Source organism: Eptesicus fuscus, chromosome 9 (assembly GCF_027574615.1).
Source record: "Eptesicus fuscus isolate TK198812 chromosome 9, DD_ASM_mEF_20220401, whole genome shotgun sequence".
Classification (NCBI taxonomy): domain Eukaryota; kingdom Metazoa; phylum Chordata; class Mammalia; order Chiroptera; family Vespertilionidae; genus Eptesicus; species Eptesicus fuscus.
The window spans coordinates 88692418-88708481 of NC_072481.1; the positions used below are offsets into that span (position 1 = coordinate 88692418).

Here is a 16064-nt window from a genome sequence, read left to right on the forward strand (position 1 = left end):
CTCCCCTCCCCTCCCCTCCCCTCCCCTCCCCTCCCCTCCCCTCCCCTCCCCTCCCCTTCCTTCCCCTCCCCTCTCCTCTCCTCTCCTCTCCTCTCCCTCCCTTCCATTCTCTCTCTAAAGATCAATGGAAAAAATATCCTCAGGTGAAGATTAAAAAACACACAAAACACAATGAGACACCGTAACACATTCACCAGATAGACAACAATTAGAAAGCCTAACAATATCAAACTGTGGTGAAGATGTGGAGCAATAAAGCTCTCAGAAATGCAAACTCGAACACTTTGGAAAACAGTTTGAAATTATAGCATCAAGTTAAACACTCAAATACCCTATGGCCCTACAATCCATCTTCCACATATACCTTCAAAATCTATTGCACATCTATACAGGAAATTATATATATGTGTGTGTGTGTGTGTGTGTGTGTGTGTGTGTGTGTGTGTGTGTGTACCAGCCTTTTTCATAAAAGTCAAAAGCTGGAAACAGTTCAAATACCCATCAACAGTAAAATAGATTAATGCACCGTCACAGTACAGAGGAATACTAAACAGTGAAAACCCATAACCACAGCTATAGGCATCAACGTGGTTAATTAAGTCTTGCAATCATATTGTTGATAAAAACAAGTAAGTAAAAAGTGTTACATACTGAACACTTGCAAAACTAAGTGATGTAATTTAAGTATATCCATATAACTGTAGGCTTCCTATGGAGAGAACAGAAAGGTGGTTTTGAAAGTAGAGAAGGTTCTAAGGCAATGTTTTATTTCTCAATCTGGCTGGGGTTTATATGAGAGTCCACTTGCCAATATTCATTCAACCACAGATATCCATCTATTTTCTACATTCTTCTGCATGTATGCTGTGGTTCTGAATTTCTGATTACCCTCTTAAGAGAGTGCAAGTCATCTTCCCCAATAGAAGAGAAATGCCTTTTAAAATGAAAGGTGCCCACAAACTTCCAAATTTAAAAATTCAAAAGTATATTTCAGAAGATAATCCATTAAAGACAGCTAGAATGTTCAATTATAAGGAATCCCAAATAAAAGCAACAACTCACCAAAATCTGACTTTACTACCATTTCTATAAAAGTTAAAAGATGGAGCCTGATCATTAACATTGATGTTGGTTGGTAGCAGATGCAGTACCATTGAAATGATTACAGAAGCAGTAAGAAATGCAGGGCAGAGCCAATACTGATGGTGTTTTAGTCACGTTTTAAAGACAAGTTATAATATTTAAGTAAAGCAATATAACAATATTTTTTATTTAATAATTCTAAATTTTTTCATCTTCATCTTCTTCATTAAAAAAAAAATAATTAAGAGCCCTTGCCCAACCCTAAGACTTTCCACTCTGACTGCAACTAAGTACAAAACTATAGAGAAGTACAATTATTTCTCCAAATGTCTAAACTGACACTAAGAGGGCAAATAGATTTCTACTCAGCGGAGTTTTCTGAAATCAGTTCTGCATTTGTTTTTACTAGGAAGCCACTTAAATTTTACCCACTTGTTTAACTTCAGAGGATTGAAACAAAATGTTTGCTGGCCAAACAAAAACAGTGGTTTTAAAATTCTCCACTTGGGCTGCTGGATAAAACACTTGTTTACTGAATCAAATGTTTTATTTAGAAAACGCCTGCCAGAGTGGACACTGTCCAAGGAATACACCAGGATGTGCGAGGATGGTAATGTCACACCCTTGATGGAAGCCGGCATTTTAGGGCAACTTCACGAAGTTTACTTTCAAAGACTAGAACAATAAAAAAACCTATCTGTTAAAAAAATAAAATCAACCCAAGGCCTAAAATGCTCTTACTAGATCATTAAATTAGGGCAGTTCAATCCCTCAAAAGCAAATCTCTTTATATAATCAAGCAAATCTTATAAATAGCATTCAAATAATTATTATTACTTCTATTTTAGAGCCAAGCCTCTCCCGTTAGCTTTATTCTGTACTTTCTGGTTCTCCTATGTGACGTGGCATGGAAGACCATTTCTATCTCTTAATAAGATACACTAGAACCCTGGAATGCCATTCTTAGCCACAAAATAGAACTGAACATGAGACAAGTCTAACTGGAAAGCCATCCAAGAAGATTTGCTTTCTTAAGTACCAAAAGGAAACACCCTAAAAGATAGCCCTGGGATCCTGTGGTTAGTTTCATATGGAGACTGCAGTAAATGAATTATATTTGACCAAATCAGATTCGCTTAACAATTTTCATTAATAGTTTCCTGCTAATGTTAGGCCAATAAATAAAATGGATCATGATTATAGTCTACTAGAGGCCCAGTGCACGGATTCGTGCACCTGTAGGGTCCCTCGGCCTGGCCTGTGCCCTCTCACAATCCGGGACCCCTCGGGGGATGTCGGAAGCCCAGTGCATGGAATCAGCCTGATCCCCACAGGCCAGGCCGAGGGACCCCACCGGTGCACGAATCCATGCACTGGGCCTCTAGTATGCATATAAGATCTTTGGTTAATCTCTTCCCACCCTCCCCCCTCCTTCCCTCTGAGATTCATCAGTCTGTTCCATGTTTCCATGCCTGTGCATTGAGTGTCTGCCCCCTATTGGTCAGTGCGCATCATAGCGAATGGTCAAATGGTCACTTAGGCTTTTATATGTATAGATAATCATTGTTTCCAAACTTTTAAAAGTATATCCCTTATGTTAAAAAAACATTATGCATATATCAATCACATGTGTATTTTTATTTATTAACTATATACTGCTATTAGACATAATAAAACATATATTAGGCCCTGGTCAGGTAGCTCAGTTGGTTAGATATAGTGCCAATGTGCCATGGTTGTGGGTTCGATCCCCGTCAGGCACATACAAGAAACAACCAATGAGTGCATAAATAAGTGGAACAACAAATCGGTGTTTCTCTCTTCCTCCCTTAAGTAAGTAAGTAAATAAATAAAAATATATATAATGGACAATCAAAGGACTTAATGAACAGTTCTCTTAAGATGACGTACAATTGACCAGTAAGCACATGAAAAGATGCTCCACATCATTAGTCATCAGGGGAATGAAAATCAAAGCCACAAGAAACCACTTCATATCCACTAGGATGGCTATGATTAAAAAAAAAAAAAAAGGAAGAAAATAACAGGGGCTGGCAAAGATGGGGAGAAATTGTAACCCTTGTACATTGTTAGTGGGAATGGAAAACAGTGTGGCAATTCAGAATGTTAAACATGGAGTTACCACACAACCCAGCAATTCTACTCCTAGGTATATACCCCCAAAAAAACAGAAACAGGGATTTGAACAGGTACTTGTACAGCCATGCTATATAAATTCACAGCAGCATTATTCAAAATAGCCAAAGTATAAAAACAACCCAAATGTCCATCAACACAGGAATGGATAAACAAAATGTGGTTATATAGACAATGGATTATTACTCACCCACAAAAAGAAATTAGGTACTCACACATGCTACAACATGAATAAACTTTGAACACATTATGCTAAGTGAAATAAGTCAGATCCAAAAGGACATATATTGTATGGTTCCACTTACATGAAATATCTAGAATGAGCAAAAAAAAAAAGACAGAAAGGAGATTAGAGGGTAAAGGTAAGCATGGGAAGTTATGGCTTAATCGGTATAAGGTTTCCGGTGGGGTCATAAAAATTTTGGAAATAGATAATAGTGATGGTTGTTCAAAATACTGAATGTAATCAATGCTACTGAATTATATTCTTAAAATGATTATAACACCAAATTTTATGTTATTTCTATTTTATCACAATTTTAACAAAGTAAAAAAAAAAAAAAGAATAAGCTAGAAATACAATAGAGGTCCTAATACTTTCTTTTCTCATTCTAGTGGGTCACCTTGCATGCTACAGGACTAGGGTGGGGGGAGGGAAGAGCTTCCAAAGCCAAGCCAAGAATTAGTGAATGGGATATAGGGTAAGGGGAATTTGGAGGAGACAACAGGGTCTGAGTTTTGGTAGTGCCTACAACTCAAAAAGAATTTCATTTTTAATCCCAAAGGAAAGAGCACTCCTTTCTGAAACCTTCCCATAGAACTAAGTCCAGACCATCTGTGAGTTCTCACCATACCTCACGCGGCTGACGTGGAATTCAGACTTACTGCAAAAATACCAGGAAAGGCCTCTTCCATTCTACTACAAAGTGCTCAAGCACCACCTTACAAAACAGACTGTGTGCTTGCTCAATCGTTTCATGGACTCAGGTAAGACCCAAGTCCAACTTAAAATACTCCTTTTCAAAGCTGTTTTCAAAGTCATTTTCATCACTTTTCCCCCTTCAGGCTCAAGAACATCAATCATGGCGAAAGTGACAGGAAATAATAAAAAGATTAACAGCTCAACGTCAAGAAGCACCTATGTACTGCCTATGCGGAAAGTGTCGAATGTGAGGCTGGCTGAGGACCAAGGTAATCAAAAGCAAAATACACATGAGTCTGAGGGCTGACATTTCAGCAGGCAGAAGGCCCTGCTAAACACAGAAATGACAAAGCAAAAGGGAATGGCTGTAGAACCATCTATGTCTGTACTAACATGCAGCACAGAAATGTCCTACGTTTATCATAGTTGCATCACAAAATAGGCCCATGTAGATTGCGGGATGGTTTGATTTTAAAAGTAGGAGTTTTTTTCTAGTAAAACGTAAAAACTCAGTTTAAAAAAAAATAAAAATTGAGATATGCTAGACTTCCAGGATCATCTGAACTTGCATGTTTTATAGATTTGTGATGCAGGAATATGAATTAATGACCACTTTCTTTTGGGAAATCAGTTGAAGCTCATGGCTACACTGCGTTGGGAAGGACAAACCCCTTCTAAAACTACCCTATGAAATAGTTAATTCATACCCTTCAAATAGTTCACATGATTGACTCCCAAATTAATCCTCTAGAGAGGGCTCTCATTTGAAATGCTGTATTTCTATACCAGTAGAGTACAAAGTATTCAAAGTCTGCTTCTAAACAACTCAGTCAATTGTCTAATCACTATGATGCACAGCTGGAATCAATACAAAATCTTCTTCAAAGTAATTGTTATTTTAAAATATTTTAAAAATGCCCAAAAAAAGAACCCATTCAGAATGCCAAAAAGTCAAATATATCAACTTACCTTGTGCTATCAATATATTTTGATTTGTGTACAATACACAAAATTGCTCTGAAAAAACCCCCAGAATTAGTCAATTACATTGGGAGCGCATGTGTGCAGGACTGTGAATATGCCGGTATTCATACAAAAGAAACTGTCTTCCGAGTTCATGGTGAAACTCTCAATGGCCCACGCCTGGTATTACTTCCATTGCCAATGATGTGGCTACAAAAGATCGAAATCTTGGCTTTTAAAAGATGAGTCCTCTAAACACAGAGAAACATATATCATGAATATCCTTGCTTAAAAAAAAATTATTCAGTTTTAGTTCCAACACTGAGAGTGTTTCAAAACTCTTTTCACAAGGCCCTCTAGCATGCTATATTAAAAAAAAAAAAAAAAAGTTGCCAAACTGGTTTTAACACATCTTCTCAGGACCGATAAGCAAAAGTTTACTAAACCAGCTTTGAATAAGGTAAACTCAGAAGGATTCTATACGTTCTTTTCAAAGTTGACAGCACTTTTTAAATGGAGGGTTGTTACATAAGCTACAAACTCCAAAACCAGGAGGGATGAATGAAGGCATGTCTCCTTTAGTAAAGCATGAACCCACAACTTCTTTGGAACTGCAGTTGACATCCTGTTGGACCGACTAGCTTCAAACCTGTTTTGTGGGTATTATGAGTGACTGAGTGCAAACAGTAAGGGGTTGTGAAAATAAATTTTCTAATGTAAAAAAAAAAAAAAAAAAGGAGTGAGCTATAGATTGGGTCTACTATGAACTCTGATGAACACCAAAAATGTTTCCAATTTTTCTTGTTAATCTTAACTACTTAAACTTTAAAAAGGTTTTGTTTAATGATGTGATCATTTATATCACAATAAATTTAGAGGTTCTTGCTCATTTAGAATCTTTATTGTTTATACCCATATTTTCATAAAAATATGTATTTCACTAGAAAAACTAGGATAACATCAGCAAATATTACCTGCCCCTCAGTGTATGTCAGGAAAATTTTTCCACAGCATATACAATAACAAACTCTGGAAAGTCTAGGAAATTGTGTAAATTAAATTCTGTAAATTCACATTTGACTGAGCACCTTCTCTCATTCTGCACTCACAGCTTCAAGAAAACTTTAAAATCTGTATCAAGATACTAGCACTACTTCTGGCTTCTTAAAGAAACCTCAAGCACAAAATTGTCTTCTCTGCACAATTAGCTGCTGCGGATGGGTGCACTTGGGCAAGCCCATCGTGCAAGAGCCATCTACCTGCCTTCTCTCAGGAGAGAATATGAATGCGCTGTTTGCACTTAATACTATTCTCTCTCATTCACAGTTTTTGTGTAACCTGGGTTTCACTTTCTGATGTTTTCAGAATACCCCCTAATATTCTAAACGAATTAAAAAACTTGGATTCTATTACACAAGAAAGTGATTGTCTTAACTGTACTGAACTGCACACTTAAAAATGGTGAAGACAGTAAATTTTATGATATGTATTTGACCACAGTGAACTAAAGAACAATTTAGATTCTATCATCTTCCACAAAAACACCCTCGTTGGCTACAACAGTTAGAGACTTAGAAATATGGAGAGTTTAAATTCTGTATGTGGGGGGAGGAGGGGTTGCTGCCCCTACACCCTCTACCATCAATTTTAATCATTAGTTTCTGCCTGCTGGCCTGCCAGACAGGTAGTAATATGGACATGTGAATTTGTCTCTTTACAGGTTCTAAACAAGAAAGGAAAAGAGCAAATGATCTTTTGTAGCCAGATCACTGGCATCAGGCTAACTGAATTTGGCCGTGACAAAATGTTCACTGCTGCTCAGTAGGAGAGACTTTTGTTTTTCTGACAATAAAGAAATATATAGATACACAGACAGACAGGTATTCCTTGAGAGAGGTGAGTAGTCATCACCTTTCAGAAATCCAACCCCTCTCTCCTGACTATTCATTTCTCTCTAAACTAGAACACCTGTGGGGTTTAACGCCCAGAGCTTGCCTTCCCTTACCTCTGACTACTCAGCGCCCTTGGAGAGGATCAGCCAGTCTCCTCCTGAGAATACTGCCAAACGCCACACCCTGGGTCTGCGTAGCCAAAGGTACAGGAAGTGGTCTGCCCAGGGCCTGGGATATTGCATCATCCTCAACATGCTTCGATGGACACTGTGTGAGTCACTCAGCACACACACAGCACTTCAACCCAAATCCTTCCCACCTAGCAGGACAGAGGACTTCTGACACATCCATCCAGGCTTCCAAACTAGAGCTAAATTTGGAAAGCAGCAGGTCATCTGGATATAAACAACTTCAAGCACTGCCTATCAATGACTGTCCATCAGATACAAAGCAGGCTGAAACCAAGTCATGAAAAGTAAGAACTCTTGCTCTCTCAAGGGGAGACAGGTTCAGGGGGAGGTCTCAGACGGTGGAACAAACTGGCTAAGGCACTGGGTCCCCCAGAGGACTCCACACCAGACAGACTTGTAAAGCTTATTAAAAATACAGCCGGCATGGCTCAGTGGATTGACCATTGTCCCATGCATCACAGAGATCGCTGGTTCTATTCCGGGTCAAGGGCATCTGCCTGGGGTTGCAGGCTCGATCCCCAATAGGGGGCGTGCAGGAAGCAGCTGATCTATGTTTCCCATGGATGTTTCTAACTTCTGTTCCTCTCCCATCCTCTCTAAAAAAAAAAATCAATAAACCTATTTTTAAAACATTTTTTAAAAAATGCAGACTGCCAACCCCCCCCCCCAAAACACAAACAAACAAACAAACAAACAAAACAGACTGCCAGCCAAGGATATTGTGATTCAGTGCCTGTGGGTGGGACCCATTAATCTGATGCACCAGGTTAGGGAGCTGCTGGGTTAAAGCACTAGGGTGCAACAGTGCTGATTCAGTAGATCATCTCAAACCAAAGCCCCAGGAATGACTACCTCCTTGTACTTTTATGAGGAAAGAGGAGAATTTTGAAAAATTATATATATTCTAATGTTACCTAAAACTGGTCCTTTGCCATCAAGTTCAACTTCAGTTCATTCTGTACCACTGACCAACAATCACCTACTTCTATGTAGATGACTCATATCTCTACTTTCAGCCAGGACTCATCCATTTTTCCTAAACCCAGCTGCCAGTCACGGCTTCGAATTCCATTCTCAAATCAGCTCTTCAGTTCATCTTGAACACTGGCTTCCTGTTCCATTTTCTGTTGATAGTACCACCGCTCAAGGCATCTAGATTAAATCCTTGGTCACCTTTAACTCCAAGTCCATTGCCTTCTACATCTAAACAATATAAAATACTGTCCATTTTCCTTTTATTTTTTATTTTTATTAAAAATATATTTTATTGATTTTTTACAGAGAGGAAGAGAGAGTTAGAAACATTGATGACAGAGAAACATCGATCAGCTGCCTCCTGCACACCCCCCACTGGGGATGTGCCCGCAACCAAGGCACATGCCCTTGACCGGAATCGAACCCGGGACCCTTCAGTCCGCAGGCCGACGCTCCATCCACCGAGCCAAACCGGTTTCGGCGTCCATTTTCCTTTTAGAACAACTCACAAAGCATTGCCTTCCAACCAGTTCTTACTGATAGTACCCTTTTCCAGGCCCCCTTAGATCTCTACAACAGCCTTTTGTGGCCCCTAAACTCCCACTCCATTCTAACTCACAAAATTAACTGTCCCCAAATCTAAACTTGTGTATTTCCCTTGCTCAAAATTCTGTCACAATTCCCCATTATCTGCAGATCCCTCATTGGTCTGTCCCTAATCTACATTTAAATGACATAATTACACATTTGATCCATCTCCTGCAACTTCCTAAGTGGCTTATCTCACTTCTACCACTGGGAACGCCTTAGCTTTAAAAATTGGGTACATCCTTTAAGACCTAAGTTCAAGTTCTACCAACTCACTCTGGAGCACTTCCTGATGGCTGCCACCTGACAGCTACCCTCCAGAACGTGAAGAGCACTCTGCAACCTCAGAGCCTTTCTAAAGAAAGGGTGTGTTCTCTCTCTCACCCTCTGCTCCACACCCCTCCCACCTCCCAGGAAGTTCCTGGGCACTTTACGACTGAACTCCCATTGACAGTCAACCGTACAATGACTGCCTGGCAACATCTTCCTAAAATAAGCAAACTTTTATTCTTCCACAGAAGCAATACAGTTTATTGTTAACATTTTAGAGAGTAGAAGAAAAATAATTTTTTAACTTCTCATCATTCCACTTTGCAACTCATAAATTTCACCTATGAATTCGTCACCTCTTCTTATGCATATATTGGTGTTTTTATTTAACTTCTGAACACTTAAACTTCTTATATTTGTCATCTAGTTGTCACCCCCAACTAAACCATATTACACTTGACTCTTTTAGAAACATGAATATGCTTCTCTGTAATCTCCTGACCCAAATGCTTAACACAATTCTGTATACACAGTAGGTGGCTGTTTAAAGCATATGTTCATTCAAAAAAGTGTCTTGAGGGCGGCAGTGAATGCTTACCAATGCACTGTCCAAAATAATCCATGTGAAAACCTGCCTACACATACACCATTTCTTGAAAAGTGCCCCAAAACTTATGTAACAAAGAAGGAAATCATGCTCCTTAACAGAGCGACAAAATCTAAGATTATGAACAGGTTCATTTTTTCCAAGTTTCCAGAAGACTCATGTAGAACTCTGCCATTTTCATTCAGAATAAAAGACTATTCAATATATGAAATTTGTCAGTTTCCAACCATTGTTGTTCTATTTTCACTTACAAACAACATAAGTGAAAATAAGTAAATAGAAGATCCTCTATCTAGAAAGTAATGTAAAAAATCCAGTCTACCACTCCAAAGGCCAACTGTATTTATTATTGAGCAACTTAGTGAATTTTTTAAAAAGAGGAAAATTGGGAATGGTTAGACGTTTTCACAACAAAATGACCTCTTTCACATATTTATAATGTGATTCAATTTATAAAAGTTCAACTTGCTAGTTTTTGCTTCCTATGAAAATATACTCTTTAATTCAAAATAATCTCAATGTTGCCCTGGCCAGGTGGCACGGTTGGTTAGAATGTCCTCCAATTCACCAAAAGGTTGTGGGTTCAATTCCTGGTCCAAGCAGGTACAGGAGGCAACAGATGGATGTTTCTCTCTCCCTCCCTCTCTCTCTAAAATCAATTAAAAAAAAAAATCCTCAGGTGAGGATTAAAGAAAAAACAAACAAAAATACATCTCAATTTAGATTTCTTTAACTAGGGTCGCCTTGGAAACAGGAATTTACATTAATTCCTAAATCAGCCTTTCCCATAACTCTTAAGATCTTTTTACAGGCGAACACACCCTTTTAACTTCTGAATAAAACTCCAGCAGCTACACACTTCTTCTGAGTTTTCGGCCTCGTGGCCATCTGGGCCTTGCTCCCCCAGCCCTGCCCTGCCCTGTGTGACTAAAGCCCACGGGAGGACACCAGCAGAGGGGCAACGGGACCAAACTTGGGAAAGGTGCTCAGCAAGAGTTGGCTGCCAGCTCAGCATGGCTAAGCTTTGTCTCTGCAGTCTCATCTCTTAATATTATTTCTTCCTGGATTCTGCCTGTCACCAGCATTCAAACCCAAAGCCCATCCCTTTTAAATCTGGATCTCTCCTTCTAATCACATGTTTGGGAGGGAACTAACCTGGCTGCTGTCCTCCTGCTTTGAGGTTTTTTTCTTCTTCTTTTAATAAAACTTTCCTCGTTTGTTTCTCAGACCTTCCCCAAATACAAAACTGTCACTGTCCCCTGTTCTTTTCAATGCTAGGGTACAACTTCAAACCGTTGTATCAACTAAGTCAGCGTTTGTTAGAACTTGGGTAAATTTATGGCAGCCTGTGCCTGCATTTTGCCTCCAATGCAAAAACTCTTATGCTCTCTGAAACGGTAAAAAACAAACATGAAACAGGGCGAAAACCCACCTCCTTGCCAGCTTTCCTTTCACGTTTTGGTTCAGTACTAAGTTCATCCACCCCCTCGTGCAACTGCAGCCTCCTCTCCTCTGGGCCAGGCTCACCTAGAACACTCACTGCATCACTGCATCCCAGCCAAACTCGGTTACTGAGGCAACTAAGTTTTTCTTCCCAGAGGGTCACAGGAAACACATCCCTCCGGATCCCCTGGTAACCGGCCACCGACAATGCTGGGGAACTACAACAGCAAAGACTCGCTTTCCAAGGCTGGCGGCGGCCGCCCCTGCCCGCAGCGGAGGCGGGGAGGGGGGTGCGTGGTGGGTGCGCAGCGTCCAGTTACATTCCTGACCCACTTTCGCATCCCCTTTCTCCCCCTCGGCTTCCTCCCCCGCCCAGGCAGGCCCCGAGGGCACCGGCGCCCTGAAGAGCCACCCGCCAGCAAACCCCAGCCGCGGCGCGCCGGCTGCGCCCGCCGTCGGGCTCCACGGGGGACCGGGAGGGAGCCGGCCCCTGCTCCCACCCCACCCCCGGCTTCCCCTGCGCGGCCCCTCCCCGGTCACGTGGGCTCGCGAGCACCTGTCCGTGACTTCAGCCCCCGGTGGAGCCCCTCCCGCCGCCCCCGGCGAAGCCCCCTGCCGGAGGGCTGGAAGCACCGCCCGCTCCCCTTTCCTTTCCGCACACTCCTCCGCTCCGGGAGGGCGGGGTGTGTGTAGGGGGAAACTGGGGGGGGGGTGCCTGGCGGGTGAAGCCAAGTACAAAAGCCCCACGGCATCCTTCCCCCGCCCCTCCCCCGCCATCACCTCATCCCCACCCCACGGCGGCGCGGGGAGGCGGCGTGCGCCCGCCCCCAGCCCGCCTCCTCTGGAAACCTGGGCTCCTCGCGGGCGCCGGGAGGGATGCTGCCGAGTCTGGGCGGGGGCCACAGGGGCGAGGGCAGGTGGCGGCTAGTGGCGGGCGTGTGTGCGCGTTCCGAGCCGCCGAGTCCAGGAAGGGGGAGGAAGCTGCCGTCTCAGCTGCAACTTCTGAGCGAGCAAAGCAACTCAGCAACTTTGCCTGCGCCGCGCGCCCCTCCCCCGCGCGCCCGGCGGGGACCGGGGCTGCGCGGCGCCTGGGGGCCCCGGCGCCGGGCCCGGTGGGGGACAGACCTGGGTGCGGGCGAGTGGGAGGGAGCCTGGCTGGAGATGCAGGGATGGCACCGCTGCCATGGGGTGGGACGGGGGGTGCGCCTCCACGCGACCCAGTCTTGGGAACGACGCGTGGTCCCCGCGCCGCGCACGCCCCCAGCGGCCCCCACCGGCCGGCTGGGCGCGAGGCCGGGGGCGGAGGATGGCGGCGGAGCCTGTGAGACTGTGCCTCGTGGATAGATTAGGAGAGGGCCGTAAGAGGCCTTCCCCTAGTTTCCAGCATCTCCGCGGCGGATGCAGAGTCCGGGGAAGTGCGGCGGGGCTCGCACAAGTGTTTCCTGTCCAAACCCCCCTCCCCACCATCACCACCACCATCTCCACCACCACCACCTCCACCGTGGGTACCGCTGGAAGGCAGGCCCCGGCCGGGGGAAAGCTGGCGGGGGAAACCGGTCGCGGGGCAGGAGAGAAGGCAGCGAAGTGTGGGGCCAAGGCGAGTGCGAAGGTGACCTGGACATCAGGGGGTCATGGGCTGTTTGTTCTGGGCCCCGAAGGACGGCGCGAAGGCCTGGCGGGTCCCGCCAGCCCGGAGAGCTTGGGGGAACCGCTAGATCCTCGTCAGGAAAGGTGGATACATTCAGTTCCGACTTCCAGAGGGACTAAACTTGGGCGTGCGGGGGGACCTGGGCCAGCCTAGGGTGGTACACGCTGTCCCTGAAGTCATGCCCACCCCCCCACACACACACCCCGCCAGGAGTCGGATTGGCAAGATGGAGAGGCATGCAAGTGGGTAGACATGGATCAGGCTGTGCGCTCCTGCACTGGGAGCCTGAAGAGCTAGGCCATCCACCGCACCCTTTCCCTGTAAACGGATTTATTTATATCCTCCCAACTACCCCCAACACTCACACCCTTCATCTGACTCACTCTTCAAGTTACTGATGCTTTACACCCAAGCCTATTACCTGTAAAATGCTAGAGATTTTAATGACGATATTAGGAAGTTGAGTCACTTCGGGATGTGGGGCTTTTCAGAGGCAAAGGGGTTCATTACTTCAAGTGAAAGTAAACTACCTGTGTGGAGAAGCCTGTCAGCTGGCTGAACGATTTAATTACATTTTAATTTAAAGAGATTTACATGCTCGCTGAGGACAGCTGGACAGTTACATTCTGATGTGGACCGGGAAATAACTTTTTTAAAAAACACATTTTTATTGATTTCAAAGAGGAAGGGAAGAGGGAGAGATAGAAACATCAATGAGAGAATCATTGATCTGCTACCTCTTGCACACCCCACACTGAGGATCTAACCATAACCTCCTGGTTCATAGGTCGATGCTCAACCAGCGAGCCACACTGGCTGGGCTGGAAGTTACTTTTTAACTGAACCAGGTCTATTTCACACCAAAAAACGGATGACCAGTATTTCTTTTTTAACTTTAAAATTTTTATTTCTTTTACTCCTTACTAAGAAGAAATAGCCTTTACTCTATTTCTCTGAAATAATTCTGAAAGCTCTAGGCTAGAGTGTAGATTTCTAGCGTGTTGTTCCAGCCAGAGAACGCTAGATTCTCATTATGTCTGGGAGGTGGGGGCCGGGGTCTGTGGCCATATACCACATTTCATCTATTCCAAGATACACATACATACTTTTGAATGTTAACATCTCTGATGTCATATTTGATGGCATCTTAGCATTAAGTCCTAGTTTAATTGGCAGTTTTTCTTTCTTAGCGGTACATAAAATAAGGAAGTTTGAGAAATGCTGAGTTAAATAAGTTTATATGTTACACAATAAAAATGCAATATATAGCTTTATAGCAAGGCCTTTGAGAATCTTCTGTGTGCTAAAGGTGTTCTTGAATCACCAAGAAGAGGTTGTGATATGCAGACTTTCCTAAATGTATCTGTCCAGTCACCGGTTTTTGTGAGCCGAAGCTTAGGACTAGTATTCTTTTTAGGAAATGCTACCCTGGGGATTGTGCTAGATTTGAACACAGTAAAGGGAAATGGCCATCTTTCAAAAATCATACCCAAGTGCAATCAGGAATCATTAAATGATACACTAAATGTAGTGTCATTACAAAAAGGAAAGACCATTTAAGGAAATGTTCAACAGCAGAGCTGTTCACATTCAGCTGCAGGAGAAACTGAATTAGGATCATCTTTAGGGAACTAATTCCAGTGAACTTTAGGTCATAAAAAAATTTATGTGGCCCTAGCCAGCTTGGCTCAGTGGATAGAGCATCAGCCTGCGGACTGAACAGTCTAGGGTTCGATTCCAGTCAAGGGCACATGCCCGGGTTGCTGGCTTGTGGGCTCGATCCCCAGTAGGGGCCATGCAGGAGGCAGCTGATCAGTGATTCTCTCTCATCATTGATGCTTCTATCTCTCTCTCCCTCTCCCTTCCTCTCTGAAATAAATAAAAATACATTAAAAAAATTTTATGTGTCTGATGTATGCAGTCACCATTACACTACCTCCCGCATTATTTGGATTTGTAGAAATTAATGCCTTACTTAAATGAGACTGGCACTAAGCTACCAACCAATTATTTTTTTAGAAAATTCTTCTAAAAGATTATGAAAAAAAAAATGGTGAGTACATAGGAGTATATTTTTAATTTTAAAAAAGGAAGAAAGAAGCAGGGTTGGAAATAAAATTTCCAAACAGAGATAAAATATAGCATAGGAAAGAAAAAAGTGCCTATCATTCATCCCTTACCAAAGGTTGGAGGCAAGGTCGGATATTTATAAGTGAACTAGAGGCCTGGTGCATGAAATTCACGCACTTGGGGGGGAGGTCCCTCAGCCTGGCCTGCACCCTCCTGCAATCCAGGAGCCCTGGGGGCATGTCCCACTGACGGCTTAGGCCCACTAAGCTGTCAGTTGGACATCCTTAGCATTATTGCCACGGAGGCAGGAGAGGCTCCTACCACTGCTGCTGTGCTCGCCAGCCGTGAGCCTGGCTTCTGGCTGAGTGGCTCTCCCCCTGTGGGAACACACTGACCACTAGGGGGAAGCTCCTGCATTGAGTCTGCCCCCTGGTGGTCACTGTGCATCATAGTGACCGGTCATTCCACCATTCGGTCATTTGCATATTAGCCTTTTATTATATAGGATAAACTATTCTACTTGGAATATTTTAAATACAAATAATAAAATTCATACTATAAAAGGTGCATTGTCATATATGAGATCATTTCACCATACAATATTCTTGTAGACAGAGCAGTTATTCTTACCCTCAGATTGCTTATCCATCCATTCATTTATACAATAAGTATGTATCAAGTACCAGATTCCAGAGATGAATATGAGAAAATATCACTCTAGAAGTTCATCTGGTAGGAGAGATGAATACATAAGATAAATAACTAATATAGTATGACAATGAGGCTTAGAAAGGCTAATGACTTACCCAAGGTAACTAGAGTTCAGATTTAACTGGTCTTATGATTTCAGATACTCTGCTCTCTTCTATAATAGACATGCTCTCATCTTTGCGAATACCATCATGTAGGTATAGTATTTGAAATTAAACAGGTACTCGAACATGTTGAACCTAAGAACCAGAAAGAAATTTAGAGATTAGGTAGTGTAACCCACTCATTTTATAGGACTGGAAACTAAGAAACAGAGAAGAAAATGGATTTGCTCAAAGTTATATAATGGCAGATTTAAGATTAGAATCAAGGCTTCCTGACTGCTTTTGGTACCATAAGGAGCTGCCCTACAGTAAGAAATAGCCATAGTGAGGTCTGTTTCTCCAGTTGTACAACATTGGGCCCATCTCAGTAAAGGCCTAGAGTGATTGTTAAATTTATGATAAAATGCCCCATGACTAAGCACTTACTTAAAGAAATATTT

The 16064-nt window shown here is 42.9% G+C and overlaps 1 long non-coding RNA gene across 2 annotated transcripts in view; it reads right to left on the bottom strand.

The window, feature by feature from the left end:
- Window positions 1-12032, bottom strand: part of LOC129150373 (uncharacterized) — a 32782-nt gene extending 20750 nt beyond the window's left edge. The window contains exon 1 of one of the 2 annotated variants that reach the window (XR_008557114.1): window positions 11941-12032. This is a non-coding gene — a long non-coding RNA (uncharacterized LOC129150373). Of the gene's footprint in view, window positions 1-11175; window positions 11579-11940 lie in introns of those variants that run through there. The other variant, XR_008557116.1, reaches the window with a different exon arrangement.
- Between the last annotated feature and the right edge of the window lie 4032 nt (window positions 12033-16064).